The sequence below is a fragment of the Geotrypetes seraphini genome, chromosome 10 (genome assembly GCF_902459505.1).
Source record: "Geotrypetes seraphini chromosome 10, aGeoSer1.1, whole genome shotgun sequence".
Lineage (NCBI taxonomy): Eukaryota > Metazoa > Chordata > Amphibia > Gymnophiona > Dermophiidae > Geotrypetes > Geotrypetes seraphini.
In genome coordinates, this window is record NC_047093.1 from 63,189,757 (window position 1) to 63,207,226 (window position 17,470).

Here is a 17,470-nt window from a genome sequence, read left to right on the forward strand (position 1 = left end):
AAGGTCCCACAGAATCATAAAGAGTATCATTGCTAAGTAAATTTATGAAGGATGGCCTTACTAAAGAGGTCATTCTAGCCTAGGCTGATTCTTGCTTATTCTTGTAGAAAATCAACAGAAAATTTCAACTTTTATTCCTAAGGGTTAGAAAGCAAAGATTCCTATAGTTATGATTTCAACAATTCTAGCCACAGACATTATGTGATGGCGCAAACGTCCCTCTGTCTCATTTTCCTTAAGGGTGCACTTGAGTCATACTCTCTATGGACATGGAATTTACAGCATGTGTGCAAATATACCTCATGCATATTCATTGTGGGAATCCTGAAAATATTCCAGACTGGGCATGCCCTAAGGACTTGACAGAGAATCACCAAGTTAAAGTACACTGGTACACCAAAATAATATCTCGGAAAGTAAGGCCCTTTTTACAAAGCCGATTACAGCAATGGCTCGTGGTAATTGCTGGGCTTCAGTGCTGTTGCTACATGGCAGTAGCTAGCGCAGCTTTATAAATGGGGTAAATTTATTAGGGTCGCATTTCGATTTCAATTTTGATTAATCACACAATTAAAGGTATATCATTCTCCCCCCCCCCCCACCCCTTAGGAGCTCCATGTGACTCTGGGCAAGTCACTTAACCCTCTATTGCCCAGAGTCACAAGGAACTGTAGTGGGAAAATAAATTAAAAAAAAAAAAACATCTTTAGAGTTCAAAGTTTTTATTAAGTTTCCAAAATACACAATACAAAAGGAAATCTATAATAATAGGCGGATCAAGATGGTGGCGATGTAGAGGAGCTGTGAGAGACGCTGTACAATTCTCTCCTAGCCTGCATTTCCTCATTAAAATAATACCTCGATTCCTTGATGCCCCATACTAAGAGGAAAGGGTGGTCAGGGCTTCTTCCTCGCCAGCCCTGATGTCCACCCCGATACAGCAGACCATGGACCATTTCTTTTCGGCTCTTCCAGCGCCTGTATATACCGGAGTGGAGAGCTCAGCGTTGGGTGGCGAGTTGAGGGAGTCGCTAGCCCTTTCGGGCACTGAAACTTCTTTATCTCCTCCGGGTTCTTTCATGCCTTCGTGCCCGGCGACCGCCGAGATGCTGTGACGAGATACACACGCTTCCGGAAGTTGAGACATGGGGTCTCCCGGCGAGGGTACAGCGTTGACGGCTGGACAGCTGATGGAAGTCAGCAAGAGAGGGGAATCTCTATCCTCTCCGACGGAGGTCTCCATGAACAGCATCTGGCACTTGCTTCAGCGGATGGAGGGGAAAATGGAAAAATCAACTGAGGAGGTAACAAAAATAACTTAGAAATTGGATTTGTTAACTGAAACAGTTGAAGCTATGAGAGTAGACTATACTGGCCAAGCTAAACAGATGCAGGAGGAAATACAACACTTACAACAATTTAAGGTGGCTTCAATTAAAGATAGTTCCTCCATTCATAGAAAATTGGAACAATTTGAAAACTTCAATAGACGTTTGAACCTCCGTTTCTTAAATTTCCCTCAAATTCCAGGTGTCTTGCCTTTAGATTTACTGAAAAGATATTTAATTGAAAATTTAGAGGTTTCTTCAAATTGTATTCCTCCAATAAATAAAATGTATTACCTACCAAATAAGAAGACGCCTGGAAGAGAAGAAGGTGAAAATAAGATTGAAAGAGAGAAAAGAGGAAAGATTAATGTGATAGATTTTGCAAATGTGACCGCTCTACTTGAACAAACAATAATGTCTGATACGGATAGAGCAACGCTCTTAGTATCATTTGTTTTTGAGCAAGATGTAAATTTGATCATGAAATTGTTCTTCAAAAACTCTCAAAAATTATTCGGGGGACAGAAAATATGGATATACCCTGATGTTGCTAAGACCACACAAGAACGGAGGAAAGAATTTCTTTCTATGCGTCAACAGACTATAAATATGGGAGCAATGTTTCTTTTGGCATACCCCTGTAAATGCTTGGTCAGATACTTAGGTGTTAAATATACTTTTTTCTCTCCTAATCAATTGAAGGAATTTCTAGATGTTAAGAAGATCATCAAGGATTGAAGGACAATGGACGTAAAGGGCGCTTGATGCATAAGCCTATAGGTTTAACTAATGCCTCTTAATTTTCTCTCATAATTTATTTTTGCTTGCTCACCTCCCATTATGGTGGTCTAAGAAGGGGATAATCTGTGATTGAATAATGATGTATTTTAATTTGTTGGTTTGTTTTCCTCCCTGTGTTTGATGGAACAAGATGTATTCTTGTGAAATGTGAATGTATAATTCAAAATAAATAATAATTAAAAAAAATCTATAATAATAAAACCCTAGAGCGCGCATGCGCTGTGCAAACTTCGTGATTCCTGGTGCCGTGAGGTGTGCTTCTATGCCATTCCTCACGGCGACTGCGCTAGCTGGAGGCGCGTGTGCCAGTGACTCCTCCCTCCCGGCTCAACCGTCCTCCCAAGGCGAGAAGGACAAAAAGTTTTGTCTCCACAGGGGGATTCGGCGCTTGCGACGGGCAGCGGACCGGAGGGAGAAAGTATTGCCAGCAGGTAGGCCAGGCTTGGGCGCAGGAGGGACGCAGGCAGGCTGGTTTCAGGGTAAGGGTGGGACAAAGGCTGAAAGACAGTGAGGCAGAGAAGGGGTGGGGGTACTGGGGCAGGACGCCGGGCCTGCTGCATGACGATCTGGGCCGAGAGGACCAGCTCCAGTTGGAGGCATGGAGGGAGGGTAAGAATGGGAGGGGGATGGAAACAGAAGGGGGCCACGGAGTAGGCAGGCATTGCACAACAGGGGACCAGGGGGAGAGGGAAAGGGGGCCGCTTTGGGGGGAAGGGGGCCACGGAGCATGCAGGCATGGTAGAACAGGGGAGAGGGAAAGGGGGCTGCTTTGGGGGGAGGGGTGTGCTGGGGGCAGACAGCAATCATCAGGGGGGGGAAACAGAAGGGGGCCATAGAGCACGCAGGCATGGCACAACAAGGGGAGAGGGAAAGTGGGTTGCTGGGGGGGAGGGGTGTGCTGGGAGGCATAAAACAATCATGCTTTGCTCTGGGAAGGGGGGGACACAGAAGGGGGCCACGGAGATACAGGCAGGCATGGCACAACAGAGAAATACAGGTAGGCAGGGGGCCAGGGAGAGACACAGACAGAACGAATGACAGACAGACAGCATCCAAGGAGAGAGAAACAAAGAAAAAAACCCAGACAGGCAGATATCTCTAGCACCCGTTAATGTAGCGGGCTTAAAGACTAGTCATGTAATAAATCATGATTACAAATTTTCATTAAAATGTAGCCCTAAAAAATTAAAGAATAAAATGTAATGAAAAGAAAAATGCAAAATACAGATTGAAAAATTACAAATTAATGCTGGCTTTTAGACAGCTACAGTAGAGATTTCTACTGCAGGTCATCAAGGTAAATGTTCCTATGAGCATCGGAGCATTTACCTCACCGGCCCGTGGTAGAAACCCCTACCGCAGCTTTGTACAAGGAGCCCTAAAGAATCTAAAACAGCCTTCAGAATAGCTATAAACAACCTTACAGTTTTCACCACCTACATCAGAAAAGCAAGCCTAAATTTTATGCTCAAACTTTGCTCTTTGTATCTGAAGAACTAGAAATCAAAAGGCGAAGGGGCTGCACTTTTTTTTTTTCACTCCCGAAAGGGCCTAAATAAAGATTTAAAATATTTCATTTTCTTGAGAGCTCATAATTCTCTGGTGCTTATGGCGTATCTTTCATATATCTCATGGGCTAAGGGAGGGGGGAGCCTTATTGACAATCCTATGAAAAATAACTGCCCTTTCAGGAGGGGAGGCAAAATCCAAACTATTGATTCTAATTATCTAAGTGACATGTTAGCACTGAATGACCACAGGTGTTATCAAACAAAAGCTGAGTTTAATAGGAATGCCAAAGGAGTAGCTCCTCAAATAGTTATCCTTTCTGTGCTGACAGATCAGGGTTGTGTAGGGGCAGATTTGTGAACTATCACACCAAATCACAAGGCAGGCGGGATAGGCTAAATATTTTTATTCTGATTTAAAAAAGCAAAGATTTTCACTTGTTGAAATCAAACAGCACACCAGAAGCACTTACGGTAAGTTTGAAGGGACATTTGGCACAGTGACAACAGAGCAAGTAATTAAAGGGTCATAAGAACATAGGAATTTGCCTCCGCTAGGTCAGACCAAGGGTCAATCGAGCCCAGCGGTCCGCTCCCGTGGCGGCCCATCAGGTCCATGACCTGTAAGTGATCTTTTATCTAACCCTTGTATTCCTACTTCCTTATATCCTGAAAACCCTCTTCTTCCCTCTTATCTTTGCCCTTTTTGCCCCTGTGTCCTCCTTTATCTGTAGCCCTCAATCCTCTTATCTTTCAGGAATTTATCTAGTCCCTCTTTGAAACCCCTTAATGTAGTCTGTCCTATTACATCTTCCGGGAGCACATTCCAGGTATCCACCACCCTCTTGAGTGAAGAAGAATTTTCTGGCATTGGTTCTAAATCTGTCCCCTTTCAATTTCTCTGAGTGCCCTCTTGTTTTTGTAGTTCCTTTTATTAAGCTGTGGTAAAATGTAGCCTTAGGTGGATCTTTCTCACTGATTAAGGCCATTTTACCACAGGTGTAAAAATATCTTTTTTTTTCTATTATTTTCATTTTTGTCCATGTACTATTGCTCCGAGAATGCAGGAAGCTTGGGGTCAGCGTTTCCTCAACTGTTCGCCATCTTTAACACATGCTGATTGTTGCAGTGATGAAGTTCCTGATGATGGAGGAGAGGCTTCCGAAATAATAATAAAGAAGAACACCAGATTCATCTGGTGTGATATAACATTAGCTGAGCTGATGTCACCGGCTGGTAATATTTATTGAATGATGGGGGGGAGGGGGGACTGAGGGTAAGGGGAATATATGAGGTGTTATCAAGGGTTTGTAGAATAAGGATTGACAATTTTATAAGAGGAAGTAAGAAAGGGTTAATAGACAGAACTTGTAAGAAAGAAAAATGATTAGGGAGGTTGCTAAGGTGATGGGGTGGAGCAGACATGTGATTGGTTGGATGTTGTGGCAGGCTGGAGTGAACTCTGTGAGGAAAGGGGAACAGTAGAGTAGTCTCTTCAGGAAAAGATTATCCCTCCCTCCCTCCCATTTGTGCTGGTGTTATGTTTTGTGTTAGTGTTGTGGGGTGGGGTGGGGGATGTACATGTTATATGTCGACTTGGGTGGATTTGGTGGAGCTTATGGGGTTGGGGGGAGGTGGTCGCAGCTTTGGGTGGGGCGGAAAATGGGGTTTGGCCCAGTTGGATCTGGGAGATGAGCAGTTAATAAATAAATAAATGTAACACTCTGCGATACCGCTGCGAGGGGAAGCATGGCCTTGCGTTACCGTGGATCATGTTTGGGGGGAGGGGAAGCATGACCTTGCGTCAACGTGGGTCATGTTTGGGGGGAGGGGAAGCATGACCTTGCGTCACCGTGGGTCATGTTTGGGGGGAGGGGAGGGGAAGCATGGCCTTGTGTCACTGTGGGCCATATTTGGGGGAATGTTATAAATTTAAAGACTTAACGGGAGCTAGTTTCGATACCGAATAGCTCCCTGGGGATGTGTGAAATATGCATTGGGGGTTTGTTGGTTTTTGGACACAGATTGTATTGTAAGTGAAGATAATATTCAGATAGATAATAAAGCTGCGGCCAAATATTTATTCCAATAAAACTGAGTTGTGTGATTATTGATTGATGGTGATTAGCTTTCAATCTGATTGCAGGTGACGGGAATGCGAATGCTAATGTTATAATAATAATAACTTTATTCTTCTATACCGCCACAATCTTGCGACTTCTAGGCGGTTTACAATCAAGAGTGCTGGACATTCAGCGAAATATAATAAGTAGATATTCAGAGGAAATACAGAGATCAGAGACCTCAGGAGGCAATAGTATAGAAATACAATTTGCTGAGCGAAAATGTAATATGTACATTTTAGTAGGTAATGGAGCTCTGTTGAACTCATTTACTACGCACTGCTGGGAAGATATGAGATATGTGTTAAGTGGACTATTTGTACATATTAATGCTGTTTATTGGTGTGAATCTGATAATTCCTCACACAGAGAAAGTGAGTCCAGAAATCAAGATGGTATTATGACTTTAAAACTGAAACTAACGTCTACTATGTGAATTTACACAGAGTGGAGGATGTTATTATTTATGCACACTTTTCATTCACACAAAGTGAGAGGTCATGGGATGTTCCTTGTGACCAAACCTGGCAGGGTTTAGGTCTATTAAGCAATTCTTAATTAATGGGACTGGTTGTTCCTATGAGTTTTGTGAACTGAGGACCCTCACTACACTTATAATATTTACTTTTGTTAATTTGATATTATTTAAGGGTGAGATTCATGTTATCTCCCTGTGGTAAATTATCATAATATTTAAAATGAGTGTTGATAGCCTCTTTTCAACATACAGGAAGAATCTTCACTCGGTTATACTTTTGCTATTCTTTTGTTGCGGGTATGTTTTGGTATAAAAATGCCATTTTATTATGTGACCATTTTTGAAAATTACCATTTACTGCCACTCTTTTTGCAGGCAGGAAGGTCTCCTGCATTAGCCATGTGCTAAACCAGCTAGTATGTGGCAATGCAGATGTGCTAGCTGGTTGGCACAGGAACATCCACTCTCTGCCCCTGACACGCCTAATTCGGCTTAGTAAAAGGACCCCTATGAAATTCAAAACAGGTCCTGTCTCCAAAAATGAAGGAAAAGGTCTTTAAAAAGAATTCTACACACTGAGAATATTTAAGAGGGATAGGGTAGTAGATTACAAAACTGAATATGCCTACAGAGGGGATTAGTTCTTGGAGAGTTTTCCAGTTATGCACATATGCAAAAGAAGTACAAGTGTCAAAATATTATACATAGAAGCAGGATGGCAGATAAAGGCCAAATGGACCATCCAGTCTGCCCATTTGTAGTAACCATTATCTCTTCCTCATCAAGTTTGCAGACCACACAAAGCTATGCTGGGCAATCAGATCGCAGAAGGATAGCGAGGAACTCCAGAGTGACTTGTGCCAGTTAGAGAAATGGGCGGAGAAATGACAGATGAAGTTTAATGTGGAAAAGTGCAAAGTAATGCATTTACGCAGAAAGAACAAGGAACACGAGTATAGAATGTCAGGAGCAACTCTCGGTAAGAGCGAACAAGAAAAGGACCTGGGTGTACTGATAGATAGGACCCTGAAACCTTCGGCAATGCTACTCTTTCTTTCAGCCAGTAGGGGTTGCTGTTGTCTAATGAATGGAACATCCTTGGAGGGGAAGGAATCGCTAAACAATCTCTTCTTATAGGATGTGCAGTGCAGTGTTCATTAGGGTAGCCATAGCAACTGTATTTTTGTCTGGCCTTATCCATAATAGTAAAGTGTATCATTTTTATAGTACAACTGGATACATGCAATATTGTCCAACCGTTAGAAGTATTCAGACAGGGATAAGTCCTTTCCTCAAAGAACTTTCAACCTACGAGACAACAGAATAAAAAGTAACTTGTCCAAACTCACAAGAAATATCAGTGTGAACAATAGGTCTCTCATTCCTAGTATATCCTCTAAACCTGTAATCAACTAATTCAATAGCTAATGAACTTTTACTTGCCTGAACCACACTGGATTTCAGGATTGCAATAACCAAAGCGCTGTAAATCAGGATTAAGGAACACTGGTAAGGGATATGTGTGTAGGTGTTATCAATATGAGAATATCAATGGAGGAGGGGGAGGGCCTGTCAGTTATGATTGAGGTACAGTAGCAGAACTCTGTATGAATCAATACTTGGGATATGAGGATTATTAGAGTTCTGGGCTGAAGTGTACATGCATATTTTTTATGGGGGAGTTTATACAACCCCTCCCACTATTTTGGCTGTATCCCATGAAAGATAAGATTTTGGGAGAACAATGTTCAAACCTCCACCCTGCTTTATATGTGGGTGAAATTTCAATGGAAATAATACCCAGAGAATGCAATCTGTATGTGCCAGTCTACACCCCCCCCCCTGAAAAAAAAAATTGCTTGGCAGTCTGGCTAACATTATAATAATAATAATAATAACAACAACAGTTTATATACCAAGTTTCAAGTTTATTGATTTTTAATATACCGACCATCAATGAGTATCTAGCCGGTTTACAATAAAATATAAAATAGAAGTAAAATTATACTTATGGATTATAAAATTAATAAAAAAAAAGAATAAAAGGGGAAGTGAACATTAAGGACATTTGACAATGACAAACATGAAAGTGAGGTTAACGAGGGAGGAGGGGGAGAGTTACATTATTAGTGGTGAAGAGAAGAAGGAAAAAAAAAAGTTTGAATATGAAAGGTAGGAGGAGGGGAGGGACAGAAGGAGAGAGGTCACTTCTTAAAAGCGGTTGGGTGAATGGTGATGGAGGAATCAGGAGCAATAAAATGCGTCTTGAAATAAGAAGGTTTTTAGATTAGTCTTGAATTATCAGGACTGTGAAGTTCTATGCGTTTTACAATGGTTAAAAGATGTTACAAATTAAGTGGAATTAACAAAATTAGAAGCTAGTTAGCAACAGCGCTAGAGATCAGTTATTGTGGAGTAGGATTGTATACATTAGTTGCCTAAATACTTCAGGAACAGATATGTTTTTAGGTTTTTATGGATACCATGGAAGACTGTTTACTTTTAGCCAGCCTGAGAGAGCAATTTGCAGAAAGCTAATTATATCAGGATAAAGGCCTTTAAGAACATAAGAACATAAGCAGTGCCTCCGCCGGGTCAGACCATAGGTCCATCATGCCCAGCAGTCCGCTCCCGCGGCGGCCCAAACCTGTCTAAATCACCAGAAGGGGCCCCCTTGCCACCCTGGTTTCCCATTGAAGTCCTATCTTCCCATCGAAGTCCTAACCCTCCGGTCTTGCACATGCACGACCTGGTCGGGTTTCTATACTTATTTCCTGGATACTTCTCTCAGTATCCCACGATCCCTTTATCCCTCAGGAATCCGTCCAATCCCTGTTTGAATCCCTGTACCGTACTCTGCCTGATCACTTCCTCCGGTAGCGCATTCCAAGTGTCCACGACCCTTTGGGTGAAGAAAAACTTCCTTGCATTTGTTTTGAACCTATCTCCCTTCAGTTTCTCCGAATGCCCCCTCGTACTTGTTGTCCCCTTCAGTCTGAAGAATCTGTCCCTATCCACCCTCTCTATGCCCCTCATGATCTTGAAGGTCTCTATCATATCTCCCCTGAGCCTCCTTTTTTCCAGAGAGAAGAGCCCCAGCCTATCCAACCTCTCGGCGTATGGGCAGTGTTCCAGCCCTTTTACCAGTTTCGTTGCTCTCCTTTGGACTCTCTCAAGTACCGCCATGTCCTTCTTGAGGTGTGGCGACCAATACTGAACGCAGTATTCCAGATGTGGACGCACCATCGCTCGATACAATGGCATGATGACTTCCCGCGTCCTGGTTGTTATGCCCCTCTTTATGATGCCCAGCATCCTGTTGGCTTTTTTCGAGGCTGCTGCGCACTGTGCAGATGGCTTCAGTGATGCATCCACCAGCACACCCAAGTCTCTCTCAAGTCTGCTGTCTCCCAACAATGCCCCCCCCCAATTTGTAGTTGAACAACAGGTTCTTTTTTCCCTATATGCATTTCCCTCTCAGTTTCATAACAGTTAAATTTACTCACTTACGTATAACACGAAAGAGCAAATCTCCTGAAGCACAAGTCCAAAACTAATGTTCCATCAAAATCCCCTGAAACAGAGACAAGATGGCGATTTGAGCAGACGTTGGTTTGAGAGCTCCTCTTCCCACGGCAATTTTTTTCGGGTTATATTGCTCAAACATTTTTCTTCGATGCCTAAAAGAAGGGGAAAACAGAGAGGTTTTCCTCCACCTTTATCTGGCTCTTCAACCCCACGACAGACTGCTATAACATCATATGCAGTCCCAACCTACTTACCGGGCGTATCTGCTGCTGTGATTGGGGTGGATCACAGCTTGGACGGCGAACTTTCGCTGAGCCCACGAGGACCGCACACGCCCCCAATGCCCGGCGAAACTTCGGGAGAGCAGTCGCAGTTGGAGGACATGCCGACCACATCGAGCATGACGCATACTGCACCCGAGGCTGACCCGGATGTGTTTACAGCGCTGCCGATTCTGGCACAGGAATCGTTGCAACACGGGAGCGTTAATCCTGAAGGAACCAGCGGTGGGGAGGGTGAGGGAGCCCGGAGTTTGATCTCTGGAGACTTAGCCTATGGGAACCTGGCAGTTATCTCCCCCCTCAAGCCGCTGGAGAAACCACAGGCAGTGACCCTTGACTCTATATGGTCTGCAATTGAAAACCTGCACTCGGTTTGTACAAACTTTATTTCTGTTACTTTAAATACCTCTTCCAGGATAACCCTTTTGGAGACATCAGTTCAACAGCAGAAGATTGACTTTTCTAAACTAGAAAAACTAACAACTGAGAATAAAAATTTGCAGACCAAACAAATGACTGATAGAATGATGTTTCTGAGGAAGATAGAAAATTTGGAAAATCAGCAAAAAAATCTGAATCTTAGGATTCTTAATTTTCCTATAGCAAAATTTATGTCCTCCCAGGAACTCTTCAAGAACTTTATGACCACAGTTTTAAAAGTATCAGAATTGAATCTTCCACCTATACAGAAAATTTATTATTTAAAGAATGCTCAAAAAGAAAAAGTATTAGAAGGTGGAACTGAGCAATTAGATGTATCAGCAATATTGCAATCCTCTGAAATTGAATTGCTGGGTCGGGCAACATTACTAGTTTCCCTTGTATTCTTACAAGATAAAGAAATGCTGTTGAAATTATACTTTAAGTTGAAACAAGTCACCTTTTTAGGTGAAAGGGTATATATATTTCCTGACGTCTCGAAATGGACACAATCCAGGAGGAAAGAATTTTTGCAATATCGTCCTAAAGTTATTTCATTGGGGGCAATTTTTCAGTTAAGATTTCCTTGTAAATGTTTTATTACCTATCAAGGGAATAAATATATATTTTTTGAGCCTGCCCAATTAGGTTTTTTCTTAGAGAGTAAAGGGACTCCATTGCAGCCAGTATGAATCAAGTGATTTAGAGCGGAATTTAGTTTAATAGTAGGTTAATATCTAAGTACTGCTATTTCCTTTATGTTTTTGGTATATCCCTTTTCCCCAGGGGGTTTTTCTTTGTCTTGCCTTCCTCCCCATTTGAGGACTATAATAATGAGTATATTGCCTGTATATTGTTTTTTTAGTCTGTATTGACTTAATATGTGTATTTCAGTATTTCTCTGTACCATTTTCATTGGTTGTATAAAAATTATAAATAAATAATAAAAAAAAAAAAAAAAAAAAAAAAAAATCCCCTGAAACAAACATAGATTATGGGCTCCTTTTACGAAGCCACGTTAGCGGCTTTAGCGCGCGCCACTTTTAATCAGGCGCTAACCCCCCCCACGCTAGCCAAAAAACTACCGCCCGCTCAAAAGGAGGCGGTAGCGGCTAGTGCGTCTTGCAGTTTAGCGCGCGTTATTATGCGCATTAAACCGCTAATGCGGCTTCGTAAAAGGAGCCCTGTGTTTATGTTTATTGTAAATTTGATGCCCTGCTAATTCAAAGAGGTCAAAGTGGCTTACAAATAATAAAACATTAAAAAGAAAAGAACACCGTTTTTTTAAAGGAAAGGTTAAAAATCAAACAACCAAACAAACATGGCAACCACACATGAAAGAAAACAATTCCTCAGAATTTAAATAATCAAATACCTAAATAACTCAGAAATCCTAGATAACTGTTCCCATAAGTCTCTTCCAGAGTTTCCAGATAGGTTGGGGACACATTGAAAGCGTTCTGATAGAAATATGTTTTTAAACATTGTTTTGAATTTTGGGAAAGATAATTCTGCACTGATGTTTGGCAGAAGACTATTCCCCCCCAAAAAAAAAAACAAAAAAAAAAGGGTAAATAAAAAATAAACTGCTGAATGGGTGGATTTGTAAAGGGCTAATTGCGGAGACGGAAGAACTACCTAACCTGTGGGAATCGAGAGAACGTAATGAGCAAGATGGAGTGTAAGGAACTGTAATATTGGATAAGTAAAGGGGTTAGCCAGTATGCAAACCTTAAAAATTAGACTTATGATTTTAAATTGTCGTTAAAACTTAATTGGTAACCAATGTAGCTGGATTAATAAAGGAGTGATATGATCGTGGGATTTGGCTTTACAAAGAAGTCTCTCTGCTGCATTATGTAGTGTTTGTAGTTGGCGCAGGTTGGAACAGGAGATACCACAAAAATATAGAGTTACAGTAGTCTAGCCTTGAGATGACAAATGCATGAAGCAAGGTATGCAACAACTAAGAATCCAATAGTTTTAATGCCTTGTAACCAATAACCTCCCTCCCCCCTTTTATGAAGCTGCGTTAGAGGTTTTTTTTTAATCACCGGTTGTGAATTCAATGAGCGTCGGAGCTTTTATTGCTGCGGCTTCATAAAAGGAGGGGGGGGGGAAATCATTTTTTAACTATTTGAGAAATCTGAGAGTCGAAAGATAGAGAAGAGTCAAAGATTACATGAAGATATCAAAACGATTAAACAAGAGTCAGGTCAGTTTTGAATAACCTGATTAGACTTTGATATCATACACTGCATTCAGATGTTAACAGAATTTTCACTCTGTCAGTCTGAGATTTCTCATTCTTACATTTTGTTCCTTTGGAGGAAGAAAACTTTGCCGAGTGTGTCACAGAGGGATGTGCCTTTTTTCTTTACCCAAATGTGAGAGATGGCTTGTGATAGAAGAGCTGATTGCTGTAATCTGTCCCTGAAGAGACACTCGTGCACAGAATTCATAGCAGAGAAGGAGGCTCCCCATTCATGGTTTGCTCTCTTGAATATTTCAGTGCTTCTTCTTTCAGGCCACTTTTAAAGTAGTCTTAAAATAAAGGCCACCTTTTATCAAGTTGCATAAGGGTTGTTTTTTTTATTGCAGACTGCTGCGGTAAAAGCCCCGATACTCTTAGGCCTAGATTCACTAACCTGCAGATCGTGCCTCATCGATGGCCGATCCGTGGCAGGCTGACTGACCCACAACGGGTCAGTATTTAAATTGGGGTGATCGGAGAAATGCCCCCCTCCGACCACAAGGATCGCTAGTGAGCGATCCTAAAGCATGCGTAGACCATCTTCTTTGCCTGCACATGCTTACAAAAGCAGCAATTTTTTTTTTTTTCTTTTAACTTCTCTTTAAACCCATGGGTTAAAACTACGGGCTTGCACTGCGGGGAAGTGCAGGAGAATCAGGGCAGAGAGCAGATCGGGGCTGAGAGCAGCAGATTGGGGCAGAGAGCAGGGCGGCAGAAGGCAGGGCAGTCGGAAAGGACCTGAGCGACTGGTCCTCAGCAGTCACTTATTTTTGATCGGTCAGCCCAGTCGGTGTCCCTCATTTTTTTTTTTAGTGAATTGCTGCTGCCTACATTTGCATGCCATTCCCTCTCATACGCTGAGAGATTGGAGAAACTGGGTCTCTTTTCCCTGGAGAAGAGAAGACTTAGAGGAGATATGATAGAGACTTACAAGATCATGAAGGGCATAGAAAGAGTAGAGAGGGACAGATTCTTCAAACTTTCAGAACATAAAAAAACAAGAGGGCATTCGGAAAAGTTGAAAGGGGACAGATTCAAAACAAATGCTAGGAAGTTCTTCTTTACCCAACGTGTGGTGGACACCTGGAATGCGCTTCCAGAGGACGTTATAGGGCAGCGAACGGTACTGGGGTTTAAGAAAGGATTGGACAATTTCCTGCTGGAAAAGGGGATAGAGGGGTATAGATAAAAGATTACTGCACAGGTCCTGGACCTGATGGGCCGCCGCGTGAGCGGACTGCTGGGCGCGATGGACCTTAGGTCTGACCCAGCGGAGGCATTTCTTATGTTCTTATGTTCTTATTTGCATGCATGGATTGGAATCGGATCGGCACTGAGGTTAGTGAATCGGGTCATAGGAAAATCGGGTCGCAAAGGGGTCGCAAACCGATCGGTTTGCTTAGTGAATCTAGCCCATAGTCCGACTACTAGGTTACTCCATAAACCTGCTTGCTGCTCTAATAGGACTGGCCATAACATCTGAAGTTGTCATACAGGCTACTTTGTACTGTTTTATTCACATTGTGGGGGGATGGGGGAGAAGGTCAGTTTGAGGGGGTTATGCCTTCATCCCTCCAGTGGTCTTCTGGTCAGTCTGGGAATATTTTTTGGCACTTATTTATTATTGAAACAGGTCTAGCCTCAAACGTCCAAACTGTACCCTGGTTATTTTGTCTGGGAGGGAATGCATGGATGGGAGAACATCTCAGGGGAGGAGACATAGGCATCCTGGGACTGTCGGCCAAGTCTCTTCCCTGAAGAAGCCCTTTCTGGAAATGTCAATCGCTCCTCCTAAACTTACTTGCTCCACTTCATCACTTCATCATGCTTCTATTCTTTTCTCTCCTCTCTTCTACCTTCCAAAGTATTTAGATCAATGCTGTCTTGTTAAAATGTTTATTTTATTTTTATTTTTCCTCTAACTCTACTTTTCACTTCTCTATTACCCTCCAGGTACTTTAGTTAGATTGTGAGCCTTCGGGACAGTAAGGGAATTTTCCAAGTACCTTTCTTATTTCTAATCTTAATGTATATTTTCTGTAAACCGCTTAGAACCTAACGGATGTAGCGGTATATAAGAAATAAATTACATTACATTACATTATTTTCTACATGTTCCATTATTGCAGAAAAATGTTCAAATCATAAGCCTGTCCCAATCCTGCCCAAAACATGCCTCCAACATTCCCCCCTTGAGATTTAAACATAATGCGGTTTAACAGCATAGAAAAACCATCTTAAAATAAAGAAGGCTTAGTGATTCCCTGTAGTATTGGGCCCTGTGTGCACCCCAACTCCTTCAACACTGGTCCAGCCTTATGTTCTTGCATTTATGAACCTATTTGTATACTTACACGTTAGCTGAGCATCACACACAAGCGTGGCCTCAAGATTTTCCCAAAGGAAGTCCAATTGTATTTTATCCAAGAAGACCCTCCATGATGTCAAATGGGATAGACACATGGGATCTAATCACAGAGAAAGGTAGGGGAGGGTCATTGGGGTAGGCAGACTAGATGGGCCGTGGCCCTTATCTGCCATCTATTTCTATGTTTCTATGTTTCTATGATGTCTTACAAATACTATATAAAATGAAGCCTTTCCCACTCCAACAGACCTGCTCTCAAATGCTGGCCTGCTGGCCTTGTTTGGTTCATACCCAAGAGGAGGATGTGATACCTCATAAAACCAGGGAACTCCACTCACTCTCCCCCGCCTCTCCATTTCCAAATGGAGATCACATTTTCCACCATTCTCTGCCTTTTATCATTTCAATCATAAATGTTAAAACAAAGGCCCTCAAGGTCCCAACTCTGTCTTTCTCTATAATGAAATTACAAGGCATCATATGTTACCAGCCTCCATAGACTTATTGCATGGTTTACATAAAATTCGGATGGAGGAGGCCTCTGCATAAATTTTACATTTTTGCCTTTATTAAAGAAATGAAGGAGGCGATGAACAAGGTTGCAGTGCCTGTTCGGTCAAGTCAGATCCCGAAGGCCATAAATCTAATAGCCAGTGATTTGTTTTTATTTACTCACCATAAATTAAGTCTTTCTTCGTGGAACAATGGGCCGAAGACTTGGTCAGCCTCACAAAGGGACACGTGATGAAAAGAAAGAGTGATGTATTCAATAAAAGCAATCAAAATGTGTTAAAACTTTATAACTATTTACTTCATATTTATCTCTGCCTAAAGTACGCTATTTGGAGAGACTGGTTAAAAATTATTCGCTTTTGGAAATAACATAAAATGTATTCTAAATCGTGTCTGTGGTGTGTTTCAGTATGTCATCCTTGTTATTATTATTATTTTTTTTTAATCTTTATTCATTTCAAATCTTAAATCAAGTACAATATTGACATTTATCAATTGAGCTTTCAAATACACTTGAAATCCCATAATTGATCATCATAATATAAAATATTACCCCCTCCCTTATTTATTTATGAAAATTATTTGTTTCAATTATAATCAAAAATCCCTCCCCCCTCCCCCCCTTAATGTCTTAAAATTTTTATACAGGGAAGAATATTTTTAATCTTTACAATATTCTATTAATGGCCTCCACACATCTTGAAATTTGTTATAATTTCCATTTTGGACAGCTAGTGTCCTTTCCATTTTATATATATGGCATACAGAATTCCACCCAAAACAATAATTAAGTCTATTCCATTTCTTCCAATTGTAAGTGATCTGTTGAATGGCAAACCCAGTTAAAATGAGCAATAACTTGTTATTATTAGACTAGTGTTTAAGCCCGTTACATTAACGGGTGCTAGAATATATGGCTGTCTGTCTTTCTTTCTTTATGTCTCTCTCCCTGCTCCTGTTTCTTTCTTCCTTTCTTTCTGTCTTTCTCCCTCCTGCAATTTTTTTCTCTCTCTCCCTGGCACCCTTTGCCTGTCTGTCTTTATTTCTGTGTCTCTCTGGTCCCCTGTCTGTCTTTATTTCTGTCTGTCTCTCTCCCTAGCCTCCTTTGTCTGTCTGTATTTCTTTCTGTGTCTCCCCCCCCCCCCCCCCCACTTTCCTTTGCAGAAGCAGCAGTGCTATTTCCCTTCCCCTCCAGATCCCTGTGAAGTAGTAGCAGCATTCCCCCCACCCACCCCCCATTCCCTTCTCTCCCCCCCCCCCACTTTCCTTTGCAGAAGCAGCAGTGCTATTTCCCTTCCCCTCCAGATCCCTGTGAAGTAGTAGCAGCATTTCCCCCCACCCACCCCCCATTCCCTTCTCTCCCCCCCCCCACTTTCCTTTGCAGAAGCAGCAGCGGTATTTCTCTTTCCCTCCAGGTCCTTGCTGAAGCAGTAGCAGCATTTTCCCCCACCCCCCATTCCCTTCTCTCCCCCCCCCACTTTATTTTGCAGAAGCAGCTGTGATATTTCCCTTCCCCTCCAGATCTCTGAGAAGTAGTAGCAGCATTTTCCCCCACCCACCCCCCATTCCCTTCTCTCCCCTACCACCACTTTCCTTTGCAGAAGCAGCAGCGGTTTTCCCTTCCCCTCCAGGTCCCTGCTGAGTAGTAGAAACATTTTCCCCCACCCCCCATTCCCTTCTTACCTTGAGCTGCCCTGCTCCGTTCGGCCCCTCCCCCTTCCCTTCCCGTGTGCTGGCCTGCTGCGGCTGAAGGTTTTTTTCGGCGACTCCTCCTGTTAAAACTCCCCCCCCCTCCCGCAACCGCTCCTGTTCAAAGCGGCCTGCTGAGGTTCGCGGCCGCTGTAACGAACCTCGCAGGCCGCTCTCCA

The 17,470-nt window shown here is 42.4% G+C and overlaps 1 long non-coding RNA gene across 2 annotated transcripts in view; it reads right to left on the reverse strand.

Annotated features, from left to right (window-relative positions):
• Positions 1 to 716: 716 nt before the first annotated feature.
• LOC117368229 overlaps positions 717 to 17,470 on the reverse strand; it is a 45,742-nt gene continuing 28,988 nt past the window's right edge. Inside the window, exons 3-5 of one of the 2 annotated variants that reach the window (XR_004540930.1) lie at positions 1,627 to 1,641; positions 1,414 to 1,550; positions 717 to 1,296 (exon numbers count right to left, since the gene is read on the reverse strand). This is a non-coding gene — a long non-coding RNA (uncharacterized LOC117368229). The remainder of the gene's footprint in view (positions 1,297 to 1,413; positions 1,551 to 1,626; positions 1,642 to 17,470) is intronic. The other variant, XR_004540931.1, reaches the window with a different exon arrangement.